A 16,336-nucleotide genomic window follows, 5' to 3' on the forward strand; every position below is an offset into this window, starting at 1 on the left:
GAAATCTACACACAGTACCCCATAATGACAAAGCAAAAACAGTTTTTATAAATTTTAGCTAATTTATTAAAAATAACAAACAGAAATATCACATTTACATTAGTATTCAGACCCGTTACTCAGTACTTTGTTGAAGCACCTTTAGCAGCGATTACAGCCTCAAGTCTTCTTGGGTATGACGCTACAAACTTTCTCCCATTCTTCTCTGCAGATCCTCTCAAGCTCTGTCAGGTTGGATGGGGAGCGTTGCTGCACAGCTATTTTCAGGTCTCTCCAGAGATGTTGGATCGGGTTCAAGTCCGGACTCTGAATGGACCACTCAAGGACATACAGAGACTTGTCCCGAAGCCACTCCTGCCTTGTCTTGGCTGTGTGCTTGGGGTCGTTGTCTTGCTGGAAGGTGAACCTTCACCACCAGTCTGCGGTCCTGAGCGCTCTGGAGCAGGTTTTCATCAAGGATCTCTCTGTACTTTGCTCCGTTCATCTTTGCCTCAATCCTGACTAGTCTCCCAGTCCCTACCACTGAAAAACATCCCACAGCATAATGCTGCCACCACCGTGCTTCACCGTAGGGATGGTGCCAGGTTTCCTCCAGACGTGACGCTTGACATTCAGGCCAAAGAGTTGAATCTTGGTTTCATCGGACCAGAGAATCTTGCTTCTCATGGTCTAAGAGTCTTTAGGTGCCCTTTGACAAACTCCAAGCGGGCTGTCATGTGCCTTTTACTGAGAAGTGGCTTCCGTCTGGCCACTACCATAAAGGCCTGATTGGTGGTGCTGCAGAGATGGTTGTCCTTCTGGAAGGTTCTCCCATCTCCACAGAGGAAATCTAGAGCTCTGTCAGAGTGACCATCGGGTTCTTGGTCAACTCCCTGACCAATGCACTTCTCCCCCGATTTCTCAATTTGGCCGGGTGGCCAGCTCTAGGAAGAGTCTAGGTGGTTCCAAACTTCTTCCATTTAAGAATGATGGAGGCCACTGTGTTCTTGGGGACCTTCAATGCTGCATACATTTTTTGGTATCCTTCCCCAGATCTGTGCCTCGACACAATCCTGTCTCTGAGCTCTACGGACAATTCCTTCAACCTCATGGCTTGGTTTTCGCTCTGACATGCACTGTCAACTGTGGGACCATATATTGAAAGATGTGTGCCTTTTCAAATCATCAATTGAATTTACCACAGGTAGACTCCATTCAAGTTGTAGAAACATCTCAAGGATGATCAATGGAAAGAGGAAGCACGTGAGCTCAATATCGAGTCTCATAGCAAAATGTCTGAATACTTATGTAAATAAGGTATTTAAGTTGTATTGTTAATACATTTGCAAACATTTCTAAAAAACTGTTTTTGCTTCATCATTATGGGGCATTGTGTGTAGATTGCTGAGGATTTGTATTTATTTTATCCATTTTAGAATAAGGCTGTAACGTAACAAAATGTGGAAAAAGTAAATTGGTCTGAATACTTTCCAAAGGCACTGTATCATACGAATTGCCCCAGAAAATGTTGTTGTTATGAGGTAACATATCATACAAAATGGATAACAGTACACAATTGGATAACATAGTACACAAAAAAAGGTGCGCCGTTTTGCCTCTGAGTACCACTTAAAACTACTGTCTGAAATTATACAGTTCCGTAACATCACTTTTAGGGCAAAACAATGAAATGATATGTTAAAACAATACGTATGTCAGTTGATATCTTCGTCGCTTGACGATATAGCGAAATCATAATCAGAAAATGAGGACCAATATGCAGCGGAGATGAGATGGTTCATTTTGAACTTTTAATACATTCCCAAAATGAACATACAAAATAACAAAAAAAACGAACGCACGCTACACTGACAGTCCTGTTAGGTTTACACACACTAAACACGGAACAATCACCCACACCTAACAAACACAAACACACCCTAATATATGGGACTCTCAATCAAAGGCAGATAGACAACACCTGCCTTCAACTGAGAGTCCCAACCCCAATTAACCAAACATAGAACACACTCACCAGACTACACATAGAAATACATAAACATAGACCATCAACCAAAAACCCGGAAATACTAAATCAAACACCCTTTAACCAAACACACCACCCTGAACCACATAAAACAAATACCCTCTGCCACGTCCTGACCAAACTACAATACTAATTAACCCTTATACTGGCCAGGACGTGACAGTACCCCCCCCCTTAAAGGTGCTAACCCCGGAAGCACCTTTAAAACAAAAAACAAAACAAAAACAACAACCCCAAACAACAAAACTAAAATTCCCCTCTACTAAAGGGAGGGAAGGGAGGGTGGCTGCCGTCAACGACGGCACTGTGCTACACCCCCCCCTCCCCAACCCACCTATATCAGGAGGTGGCTCCGGTTCTGGCCTTTCCCGGCAGTCGGGCCACTCTGGCAGTTCGGGGCAGTCTGGCCAGTCTGGCAGCTCGGGGCAGTCTGGCAACTCGGGGCAGTCTGGCAACTTGGGGCAGTCTGGGCAGTCTGGCAACTCGGGACAGTCTGGGCAGTCTGGCAACTCGGGACAGTCTGAGCAGTCTGGCAACTCGGGACAGTCTGGGCAGTCTGGCAACTCGGGACAGTCTGGGCAGTCTGGCAACTCGGGACAGTCTGGCAACTCGGGACAGTCTGGGCAGTCTGGCAACTCGGGACAGTCTGGGCAGTCTGGCAACTCGGGACAGTCTGGGCAGTCTGGCAACTCGGGACAGTCTGGGCAGTCTGGCCACTCCGGCAGTTCTGGGCAGTCTGGCCACTCCGGCAGTTCTGGGCAGTCTGGCCACTCCGGCAGTTCAGGGCAGTCTGGCCACTCCGGCAGTTCAGGGCAGTCTGGCCACTCCGGCAGTTCAGCGCAGTCTGACCACTCCGGCAGTTCAGCGCAGTCTGACCACTCCGGCAGTTCAGCGCAGTCTGACCACTCCGGCAATTCAGTGCAGTCTGGCCACTCCGGCAGTTCAGCGCAGTCTGGCCACTCCGGCAGTTCAGCGCAGTCTGGCCACTCCGGCGACTGTTGACTGGCGGGCAGCTCCGACGACTGTTGACTGGCGGGCAGCTCCGACGACTGTTGACTGGCGGGCAGCTCCGACGACTGTTGACCGGCGGGCAGCTCCGACGACTGTTGACTGGTGAGGTTGGGTTTACGCACTTGCAGGCTAGTGCGGGGAGCGGGAACAGGACGAGTCGGACTGGGTTGACGCACTTCCGGGTCCGCACGAGAGACAGGAGCTGGAAACCCAGGGCTATGGAGGCGCACAGCCGGTCTAGATCTTACCTCCTGCACAACCCGCCTTGGCTGGATGAAACTAGTAGCCCTGTACGAGCGGGGTGCTCGTACAGGGCAGACTGGGCTGTGCAGGGGCCTGATGGTAGCCGTGCGTAGAGCGGGAGTTGGGTAGCCTGGTCCTCGGAGGCGTACCGGCGACCAGATGCGCTGCGCAGGCATCCTCCTACCAGGCTGGATGCCCGCTCTAGCACGGCACCTGCGAGGGGCTGGAATAACTCGCACCGGACTGTGCGTGCGTATGGGTGAGATAGTGCGCTTCTCAGCGAAACATAGCGCTCTCCACCCCATACGCTCCTCCATATAACCACGGGTAGCTGGCTTCCGGCTCTTCCTACGCCTAGGCAAACTACCCGTGTGCCCCCCCAAAAAAAATTATTGGGGGTGCCTCTCGTGCTTCTCCCTTAGCGCGTCCATGGCCTCGTACCCCCGCCTCTCTGCCTTGGCTGCCTCAATTTCCCACTGTGGGCGCTGATAATCCCCAGCCTGATTCCAAGGTCCGGCCCCGTCCAGAATTTCCTCCCAAGTCCACTTCTCCCGCCAGTCCAACTCGAATTCCTTCTGCTCCTTCCTCTGCTGCTTGGTCCTTGAGTGGTGGGTGATTCTGTCAGTTGATATCTTCGTCGCTTGACGATATAGCGAAATCATCATCAGAAAATGAGGACCAATATGCAGCGGAGATGAGATGGTTCATTTTGAACTTTTAATAAATTCCCAAAATGAACATACAAAATAACAAAAAAAACGAACGCACGCTACACTGACAGTCCTGTTAGGTTTACACACACTAAACACGGAACAATCACCCACACCTAACAAACACAAACACACCCTAATATATGGGACTCTCAATCAAAGGCAGATAGACAACATCTTCCTCCAACTAAGAGTCCCAACCCCAATTAACCAAACATAGAACACACTCACCAGACTACACATAGAAATACATAAACATAGACCATCAACCAAAAACCCGGAAATACTAAATCAAACACCCTTTAACCAAACACACCACCCTGAACCACATAAAACAAATACCCTCTGCCACGTCCTGACCAAACTACAATACTAATTAACCCTTATACTGGCCAGGACGTGACAACGTATGTATATTGTGTAACTGTGGTGTACACTGAAATACATTTCCGTCTACAATTGAATAAAAAAAAGATGTGCATTGTTTTACAATGTTTTTTATTGACAGATCCACATGATCAAGTGTAGAAAATGTTCGTCACAAGACTCATTTCCTGAGGAAAATAAATGTCTTGTCAACCTAGCCAGCACTTTATTAAAAAGTCCACATTTCATGTTTACAAATGCCATGAGAATAGGATTTCTCTTTGATTCCTATATTTTTGAGAACCCTTGATTACAGAGTTAGAGTTAGTGAGGTAAGGTGAATAGTATGAAAACATACGTTTCCTGGTGGTATTTCCAATGTAAACTCTTAGAGCAGATCCCAGCCACAGACTAAACACACTGAGCAGCTCTAGAGGAATTTACCATGATGGTCTGGCTTTGCACACTCTGGTCTGTCTTTCTCCATCTACTATCTGGGTCATTCCACAAAATTAGTCTCTTTTGCATCCCTTTGACATTTTAAGTAGAAATTGTGCTTCTACACCTGCATTGCTTGCTGTTTGGGGTTTTAGGCTGGGTTTCTGTACAGCACTTTGAGATATCAGCTGATGTAAGAAGGACTATATAAATACATTTGATTTAGAATTTTAAAAGCATGTTATATTAAATGAAGTGCCCTTTAATATAGACCACATGTCAACTGAAGTAAATCTGTTTTTTAGTTTGCTAAAGTGACAAAATGCAGAATTTTGGCATGTTCCTCTGGAGTTCTTTTAACCCCAAAGTTCCTCCACATTAACACCATCAATGAAAAGCTCGCATTCACGTGGTATCAGAGTTATTGGAAATTCCTAGTTCCGCCTGAAAAATATAGTTGCTGAGTGGTGACGTTTCACCACTTACCTTTTCAACCAAAAGATTGCAACCTTATAAATATCGACAATTTAGCTAATTTGACCATATCATCAACGTTAAGCAAGCTAGGTAACTTTATAAATATTAACATTATCAAGCTAGCTAAAATCATATTGGCTGAAGAATTTGTTCTGACCGAAAAGCACATGAATGAAACAAAGTTGACATCACAACTAGGAAATAGGAAGTTCCGATGAGCATGTGAATGCGGCCCTAGTTATTTTTGTTGCTTTGGCAAAGTCATTTCTGGAGATGATTATTTATTTCATGTGATTAGCAATTCATTATAAGGCATTTAAAAAAGCTTCCATTCCTCCTTTCAGAAGGGGATTTATTGCTGATTTAATATTTAAAATGTCAACCCTGTTACAGTCAACCCTGTTACTTTATTTTGCACTTAATAGGTACATACTATTGTATTTTTTTAAATTGAAACTCTTGCAATGGAAAACATATTTTGTATTAAGTTGGACATGTGCTCTTTATGACAGAATGTTAAAATGATGTGAGTACACTACCCAAAAGGGGCTCATTTCGTGGAACGACCAACGACCAAAAATACCTCACTATTTGGAGCACCCATGGAGAAAAGAACTGGATAGGTTCTCACTCCATAGCTGTGGGAATCCCAATATAGTGTACTATACACTCAGTGGACAGTTTATTAGGTGCACTACCCTGTGCACTACGAAAATGGTTCGCCCTCCTACAGACAGTTGAGTCACGGGGTTGTGGCTTGCTATATAAAGCAGACATCAAGGCATTCAGTTACTGTTTGATTGAACGTTAAAATGGGCAAAACGATCACCTATGCAACTTTGAGCGTGGTATGATCGTCAAGTGCCAGGCGCGCCGGTTCCAGTATCTCAGAAACGGGTGGCCTCCTGGGCTTTTCCTACAGAGAATAGGGTGACAAACAAAAAACACCCAGTCTGCGGCAGTCCTGTGGTCGAAAACGGCTCGTTGAGGTAAAAGAAGAATGGAAAGAATTGTGCAAGCTAACAGAAGAGCCACAATTAAGCAAATAAAGGCGCAGTACAACAGTGGTGAGCAAGGATTTGGCATGAGTCCATGGCCCCATCCTGCCTGGTCTCAATGGTACAGGCTGGTGGCAGTGGGGAATGTTTTCCTGGCACACGTTAAGACCCTTGAGTCCAATTGAGCAACGTTTGAATGCCAAAGTGTATCTGAACATAGAATCCATCCCCCAAAGAATTAAGGCAGTTCTGGAGGCAAAGGGGTTCCGACCCGGGACTAGATGTGTGTAACTAATAAACTAGCCACTGAGTGTATAGTGTAATATTTCTGACCAGGTTCAATCAAAGACTGAAGAGAAAGCAAGACATCCCAGTCCCTACTTTTCTCTGGTTCATATACAGTCAATTAACTAAGCAGACCAGACCCAGCTTATAATACATTGGTGCCTATGGGAGAGCCACCCCGTTACGCAGACCGGAACAGACAATTTCTTTGGTAAACATCCTAAATGGGACATCTTTGTTTATCCACCATCTTTGCTTTCACTTCAGTGATTACACAGGAAAAGAAATAAGGACATGAAGTCATATAGAAGTTGGATTTTGGTTCTGTCTTCCTGTCTGGAGAGGAAGTAGTGAGAGCATTACTTCCTTGTGACTCCTCAGCTTTTCCTCTCCCTCTCATGTCCCAAGGCGGGCAGCTGGACAGCCTGTAAGTGAGAACAGTGTAAGAGCAGGAGTGCTGCTATCAAAACAGATAATAACAGCTGGTTGTTCTCTTCAGAGCTGGTGTGCAATTCATAGTACAGTCATGGGAGTATCTGCGTTCCATATGGTACCCTTTTCCCTGTATTGTACACTACTTTTGGCCAGGTCCCATAGGTATAGCACACAATATAGGGGAGTTGCTCTGGTCAAAAGTACTGCACTATATGTGATTTGTTTCAGGAAACTAGCCATATGTCGCGTCACTACTTCACAGGAGTGCCATTTGAAATTATTATTTTTTTAATTATCAAAATGCGTTTTTTGGCAGAAATGTCTTCTGGAACATGCGAACTTTCATGTGCCTTAATAACAAACTTGTATGCCACCTGTAAATACAAATACAATTGTTAAATTATGAGCCTAGTTGCTTTAGCCATGGGAAAAGTGAGCAAACCTTCCCGCTAGCCATGATTGGCTGAGATAATGAGTGAGCTGCACATGCCGAGGGATGAGTTCGGATTGGTCTGCCAGGTAACACTCTTCTGTCTATACTGTGAGCTGGTCAGTATGTGTAGGTAATCCTTTCTAATACAGCTATTTTTTAAAACATATCATGTAGCAGAACTGCATAAGTGTTGCTCTCCACTTTCTGGAGGACCGAGATTTGAAATCAGTGGAATTAGAGTATGATAGCTGGGGAGATTGCAAATATGTAGACGCCTGTCTCCGGATTACATCTTCAAACTAAGGGCAACCATGGCATCCGTGACAGAGTGGGAGAACTGTCCATCCATGTATACGGGTAAGAGAGTCTAGCTAATTACATTTTCAGATATTACACGTTTCTAATTTTGCCAGAAAGTAATTTTCATTTTAAGTTAAAGTGTACTGTTAGCTAGCTAGCTAATATTAGCTGGCTGGCTAGCTAGCTAATGTTACATGTATGATCTGTGTAGTAATATTATTTGTATCTCAGAGCCATTTGCATTGCTAGTTATTGCCTAATGTTAGCTACGTGCAGATTCATTCAGGGTAGTGTCACGACGTTGCCCTCTTTGAGTACAGGGAGGACAGTTGACCCCCTCCCCCGTGCACCATCCCCCAACCTACCTCCCCCCACCCAGGCCCGGTGTGAAGGGGTGGTACAATTCTAAGAGGAGAATCTCTTGCCACATGGCCCATAGAGAGACACAGGAAATTCTTCCAACTCACAGAATTGGGGAACCGAACGACATTTATGTTCTGGAGAAGGTATGGAAGATTGGTGAAGAATCCAGCTACGAACTGGTCCGCTTGGTACAATTTTGTGATACTCAGAAGAGACAATATACCATAAAACTGTTTATATAATAGCCTCAGCTATGGGACTTGCATCCAAATGGTTGTATAGAATGTATTAATAAGGATAAAGCTATTTGTGATACATTGAGATGCTGTGTACTGATTTTAATGTGATAGAATGTATTTATGTTCAAAGATGAAATCAGTCATCAGGCACGCCCCCAGGGACACAGACAGGACCAGGCGTCATGTGACAAGCCTGTTCTATGTTCACTATAAAACCCCACCCTGATTTACTTTCTTGAGACCAGGCCTCCACTTCATTGCGAGTTGGCCAATAGGTTTGACCATCCAATTCCTCTACTGAAAGTGAACTATACCACGTGGTTAACTTTTAGACTATCGATACCGACAGAATAAGAACAAGTCTTTGATATTAATTAATAGTCTGCAGCTAGAAATTATATCATTGAACGCGAAGACCGACGAGACATCCATTCTATAACAACATTAATGAATGTCGCTTTGAAAGATCCATTCTAACCGAGAGAGAGAGAGAGAGAGAACTCTCCAACAGAACGACTCTCCAACAAGGATCCTGACGACACACTGAGCGTAAATATATATTGATTACAATTGTTCCCGAATGAGTGAGCGTTCATGTGCAAAGGATTAGCATATCAATTGTTAATATTAATGAACTCTGTGTGCCTCCTCAGCTGACCATTTATGACCCTTTGTTTAACAAGACACCAGCCATGCCTGTTTAGCTCACTAGGGCACATTACTCTACCAATTCTTTGTGACGATAATTACTGTTTGTATGCTTTCTGTGAATTACTTAGTTTAGTAAATAAATGATTTTAAGACAATTGATGTATGGATGACTCTTAGTAAAGGCTGGGTTCGTGCAGATACAACAATTTACGACATTTGGAATGAGACTGGACGCGAGGTAAAATACACCATTTAAACCAGAAGATAATCGGCCTATACTATAATAGAATATAATATATAATGTTATAATATAGGAAAGTTATATTAGGAAAATTATAACTTTGTAATCTGAATATTTTCCTTGGTGCCCCGATCTCCTAGTTAATTACAATTAAACGATTAATCAGTTTAATCGCGTGATAATAATTACAGGAAGTTAATTGATAAACATGTCTTCAGTTTAATGGTACCCCAAAGACACGACAGTAGTAACGTTATGAGTTGGGATTATGGTTAATTGTTTAGCTAGCTAGCTACATGTCTAAACAAAAGACATGTACTATGCAAGTAACTATTTCAATAGAATGTTTATGATGTCACAGCGACAACTGTCGATAGACGTAGCTGGTAAATTCGCTCTGGCTATCTACTCCGATTTCAGAACACTCTCGTCTGAGTGTGCTAGAGCGCAGAATATCTGACTAAATTTACGAACGCTCAACACCCTTTGAATATGGCTGGTGTCAGTAAACGTTGGCAAAAAAGCGTAATCACATTTTTGGCAGCAGCACAGTTGCAGTCACCAATGCTCTGAATAACATAAAAACTACCTAACCAGCTCTGCTAGGGCGAGTAAAATGGTCAGAGTGAGCTGTTCTCTCATTTGTGTCTGGAAGTATTTTGCCAAAGTTAGCCAGTTAGCATGGGTGCTTGGCTGCTGTTGTTAGGTCAGAACACTCAAATCAACCCTACTCCTCCGAGAGCAAAACGCTCTGAATTTACGAACAGACAATCTGACAACGCTCTGAGTTTACGAACGCCCAAAGCACACTCTGGCACTCCAGATTAAATTTACAAACACACCCGTACTATAACACAGCCTTTAGTCTTGAAATCTTTGGTTGTTTAGTACATAGCCTCACATGTGAATTCTTAAAGAGATTGGTGGGGCTTAATCTTAAGAGGGTGTGAACGATGCTGAATGGTTGTAGACAAAGAAGAGCTCTCCTGTAGGTAGAGTACCAAAACATTCAAAGGCCATTTTCTCAAAATCGAGGTTACAAGTTTATCAACTTTCAAAGCAGAATTACTTTCCCATTGTTCCTCAACTGTAGTGTATGATATACCATTTTCTGGCTCCTAGTCTCTACTTTTATCCAATGTAAAAAATACCATTTCTAATTTTGCTACATAACCGAATTGAGCCGGTCGGTCTCATATAGGGAATACAGTGTCATTTGGGATGCATCCCCTGATAGTATCAGTGTAGCTCTTCAGGGCTGGAGGATGATTCTGATGCCTGTCCGTCTGTCTGACTGTCTGTATGTCTATCTGGTGTTGGTGTGGGCTGGACTCCTGTTCCTGCTGAACTGAGCCAGTCATTCAGTAGTACTGTTATCAGCTCAGTAGGCACAGGAGGCACAGTCCTCTATAGTCCTCTCTTTCTCCTTCTTCCTTCTTCTTCTCCTTCTCCTTCTGCTCAATATTTTGTAATGAAATGTTGTCTTTCTTGCTGAGACACACCTGCATCTCTGGGAGGCAAGTCTCTTTCATGCTGTTCCAAATATGAATTGAGAACCTATCATCAACAACAATGCAACAGTACTGTATGTCTCACTGAAAGCGGTTAAGAAAAGAACAGTAAGTCTAACATAACATGGCTCTGATTTCTCACAGTTCCATTCATGCATTCAGCTCCATATTAACAACACCAATAACAAGTCAGAGGTGCTGGAGTCTGGCTGGGGAAACAGTTAGACAGTCCCACACCAGGAATATGGCACCTCACAATAGGCTTATAAAAAGAGAACAAAGTCAGGTTAACCTAGGATATTAAAGTGAGCAAAGTTAGGTTGACTTCTGGCATTAGAGTGAAAAAAGTTGGGTTTCACCTTTCTATAAGGTTTTCATTGTGCTTTGATGTGCCCCACTTCCCTCCCATTAGGCTGTAATAAATCAAGCTTAAGATATTGTCACCGATGGTAATTCCTCTCTTTTACAGGCCTTTGATAGTCATTACTCTTTTAACAGGCCCTAAATATAGTCCTTAACAGGCAGGCTCCACATGGCCTTCATTTCTAATTCACACATCTGTCCTCGCTTACAACCGCCATTTTGTTTCAGGAAGAAAAGACGACAGTGCTATACCAGCTCTCCTCCTACCGCTTCCCGTCCTGCCACTGACCGCACCACCACCACAATTGCCTTTCCAGCTCAATGCTTTCACTCTGATCCATTGGTTGGGATTCAATCAAAAACACGTTATAGAGCAGCACACTGCATTGGCGACAATCTGGCTTTTAAAGGCAATTTCCCTGATATTCTGTGGAGGTCGGCGCAAGCATAGTTACCTTTAAAAGTCAAGTGCAATGCTCTTAACAACAACACGCCTTTGATTGAATCCCGGGCCATTGATTAGGCTAGTTACTGTCTGAGCTCAATAGTTCAACATCGACAGTTTTCGTTTGTGTACAATGCTCTGTACCGGATCGCACACTCAAATAAGAGATGGCATTGTGCGACCAGGTAGTAGTAATGGCAAAGATCGACCATAGATATTGTTTTAACGAATAGGACTTGAACATATTTGTTAGCCGGGATGGAAATGAAGCTAGCCGGAGGCTAGTACTTTTCAGACCGGGCTAGTAGAAAATGTGCCCAACTAGCCCGCCGACTAGTGGAATGTCTTTTCAAATATCGCAGAGCACAGACTTTGGACCCGGGCTAGCAGAAATTGTGTTCTACTATCCCTGTTGGCCAGTGCCCAAAATCTTTAAAGGTATACTTTGTGGTACCCACAAATTCATTTGACTCTGGGGAACTAGATAAAGGACCTCACTGCCAAAATCCTATAGTATCACTTTGAGTCCCATCCCTATTTGTTAGTGCTGCTGATTAAATCTGTTTGGAGTTCAAAAAAAAGAGGACAAGGAAGAGGAGGAAGATGAGGATAAGGAAGTGGAGGAGGAAGATGGTCCTCCCGGGTCCATGTCATAGTGGCTCACTGAGCAGCAGCATTAGCAGAGCCTGTGTCTCCTCATTTCTCATTAACACTGTCTCCTGTGTCCCCAGCCCTCCCTATCCCTATCACCATCAGTCTGCCCAAAAAGAGAGAGAGAGATCATAGAGACACGGGAGGAGAGAGAGAATAGAGAAAGAGAGGTGTGGCGAGAGAGAAGAGAGAGGGAGAAACAGAGAATGGGCAGGAGAGCATAACGCAAGGCTCATTAGTAATTTTGCAGCACATCAAACTTATGAAGGAGACTCCAAGTTCGAATTCCCATGGAGCGTGCGCACCCACACACACACACACACTTCTAAATTCCTACTGTACATCTCCACTCCAGTGTAGGTAGGGTCTCTTCAGACATGCAGAGACAGGAGAGAGGAATTTATCTTGCATGCAAAACTGTTCATATGTTTTAGACGTGTGGGGCGGAGGGAAATGGTGTCAGCTCATCCTCTCATTCCATCTCTCTCTCCCTTTATCTCTTTGTCTGGTTCTAGCTGTCATGCTCTCCTCAGGTGCAGAACTTAGCCACTGTGAACAAAGAGGAGATCAATCACTGTTCACCAATCAGCTAAGCTCTGTACCTGGTGGGAGAGAGGTCACTGCCTGTCTGGCAGATACATACACACCCCAGATTAAAAAGATTGCTAGCCAAAACGGTATTGTGTTTAGCCCTCGGCATAAGAAGACTTGAGGCCATTGTTTAAAAAAATATATATATTATGAGGAGGCCATTGTTGGTAAGATTAACATTGTTTATCAAATATTTTTCTCTTTTGTCTTATGTGACCTTAAGTGATTGAAAATGGCTTATAATTGGTTGTCTCTTGTGCTTGTCTTTATTTTGTAAAGGTTACGTGGTGGAGTACTGTGGCTGCATCAAAAAAAAGAGGATCTGAAGATAGTTAAATCAAAGTTGAATGAAGACAAGGCCTCAAAGGGATTAACAAAAGTGTACATATGTCATGAAATATGTAATTAATTACATTTTTTAAATGCAGTTGTTTATATAAGTGTATTATTTCTTGTTTGATGATATACCTACAGTTTGAAACGTGAGGAAATAACATGATCACTAGCCTAGTAGTGACACAGTAGATGTCATTAGTGATTTTGGATGGGCAAACTGTAGTAAATGCGACAGTTTCAATAGTAATTTAAAAGGGTTTATGTAGGAAATGAAGAAGGATCAGGAGCAATTCAGTAGTGACACAATACTGCACATACAAATGGCAGTAGTAATTCAATAGGGATTGAGTAGGCATACAGCAGTAATACGTAGTAATTCAATAGTGAATGTGTATGAATTGTGTACATTTTAAGTAGTAGATACCCAAAAGCTCATCATTAAGGGAGAATTATGTAGTGATATGAACAGGAAATACGTGTTCACCAGAAGTGAAACATCCCAATTTATCACTCATTACTACTTAAATTACTACGTAAATCAATTCAGGTTTACTACACATCTCAATAGCAATCAAGTAGTAAAACCAGTAGGTTATGTGTAGATCTTGTGTAGTGATGGGTAGTAATTCAGTAGTACAGTAGATTTTCATGAGGAGGGGCTACACATAGACACCCACATAGAGACACATGTGCTCAAAAAGTTTCCACTCCTGCCCCTCTCCCCTGTGTGGGGCCTCTCATCCTCATCACAAACACCACACACCCTCCCAGATCATCATGTCTTATTTGACTTTATTATTGTGGGCGGCTGAGTGGTGGAGCCCCTAGTTGTCATGGCAACCGGCAGGGTCTGGTCTGGGTGGTAATCCCTGGCAATGTGATTTTATCTTAAGGCACAAATCAGCACGCCAGGAACCCTCCCAGAGCAGACATGAAAGACCAGGAGACTCTCTTTCTTTTCCTCTCTTCTTCTCTCTTTCTTTATTTCTTTCTTTTCCTTTCTCTCTCTTACTCTCTCTCTCTCTCTCTCTCTTTTCCTCTCTATCCCTAGCTCAGCGTACCAGGAATCCTGACATTAAAGGTGATACCTGTAAATCCTCTCTCTCTCCCTCGCTCTTGCTCTCAGCACACCATGAACCATCACAGCCGAGACATGAAAGGCCAAACCTGTGGATCTCTCTCTCCCGCTTTCTATCCTTCTCTCCCACTTTCTCTCCCCCTCTCCTTCTCTCCTCCTCTCCCATTCGCTATGCTCCACTACACCGATGATATGCCCCTCATTATGCCGGATCAGGAGGGATTCCACAGGCATGTACAGGAGAAAGAAAAGAAAAGAGACAGGGAGGGAGGGGAGGAAAGAGAGGCGGGGAGTCCATCTCTACCCCCCTGTTTTAAAAACAAAGTGGAGGAAAAGTTATCTTGGACTGGCAGTCTGACAGACAGGCAGACAGACAGACAAGCAGACAGGCATGTTATTGTAGCCCTAGTCTCTTCCTTTTTCTTTGGTGTAGTGTGTTACCTTTTAGAGAAAGATTGAGACATGAACTAGTCAATACAAAGAAATGGATTAAGTCAAAACGAATGGTTCTGTGACCCCAGGTTGGGAGGTTGGGAGAACTGCAGCAGACTATTCTATTCTACTCTATTCTATTCTAGGCCTGTACTGAAGCTGAAATTATATGTGGATTTGTACTGAGGAAGTGAGTGATGATGGCCAGACAGTAGTGGACAGAGACAGAGAGCCACTGTGACAGGAAGGGCCAACGAATTGTGGCCCCAGCAGAGTGTGCGTGTAAAGTCATTTATCCACGTAGAGACAGACAGAGCACTCGCCTGGAAAACCTTTCTCCACCCCTCTGCACACACAAAGCTGTCCTCGGTGTGTGTGTGTGTGTGTGTGTGTGTGTGTGTGTGTGTGTGTGTGTGTGTGTGTGTGTGTGTGTGTGTGTGTGTGTGTGTGTGTGTGTGTGTGTGTGTGTCTGTGTGTGTGGATGAAAGCACCCTTCTCGTCTTGCTTGGCCACCGCCTGATGAAGGATGTATCTGTATGTCTCTGCATCATCTGGACAAGTACTTAGCAGCACCTCCGGTTATAAGACCATAATGTGTCCCAAATGGTCACAGCCATATGACATATTTAACCACAGATGTAGAAATAGATATGACAGACATGAATATAGATATCCAGTTGACTAACTGATATTGTAGTGAACATAAATATAAACACAACATGTAAAGTGTTGGTCCCATGTTTCATGTGCTGAAATGATCCCAGAAATTTACAATACGCACAAAAAGCTTATTTCTCCCAAATTCTGCGAACAAATTTGTTTACATCCCTGTTAGTGAGCATTTCTCCTTTGCCAAGATAATCCATCCACCTGACAGGTGTGGCATATCAAGAAGCTGATTAAACAGCATAATTATTACACAGGTGCACCTTGTGTTGGGGACTACAAAAGGCCACTCTAAAATGTGCTGTTTTGTTACACAACACAATGCCACAGATGTCTCAAGTTTGGAAAGTTTTGCTGACTGAAACTGTGGGTTTGCATAACTGAATAATTTCTGCACAAACTGTCAGAAACCATCTCAGGGAAGCTCATCTGCGTGCTCATCATCCTCACCAGGGTTTTGACCTGACTGCAGTTCAGCGTCGTAACCAAGTTCAGTGGGCAAATGCTCAGCTTCGATGGTCACTGGCACTCTGGAGGTGATGTGTGCTCTTCACGGATGAATTCCAGTTTCAACTGTACCGGGCAGATGGCAGGCAACATGTAAGGGATCATGTGGGCGATGTCAACGTTGTGAACAGAGTGCCTCATGGTGGCGGTGGGCTTATGGTATGGGCAGGCATAAGCTACAGACAATGAACACAATTGCATTTTATCGATGGCCATTTGAATGCACAGAGATACCGTGACAAGATCCTGAGGCCCATTGTCGTGCCATTCATCCAACGCCATCACCTCATGTTTCAGCATAATAATGCTATTATATATATAATAATAAGCAATTCCTGGAAGCTGAAAATGTCCCAGTTCTTCCATGGCCTGCATACTCACCAGACATGTCACCCACTGAGCATGTTTGGGATGCTCTGGATTGATGTGTACGACAGTGTGTTCCAGTTCACATCAATATCCAGCAACTTCACACAGCCATTGAAGAGGAGTGGGACAACATTCCACAGGCCACAATCAACATCCTGATCAACTCTATGT

This window comes from Salmo trutta, chromosome 9 (genome assembly GCF_901001165.1).
Source record: "Salmo trutta chromosome 9, fSalTru1.1, whole genome shotgun sequence".
Lineage (NCBI taxonomy): Eukaryota > Metazoa > Chordata > Actinopteri > Salmoniformes > Salmonidae > Salmo > Salmo trutta.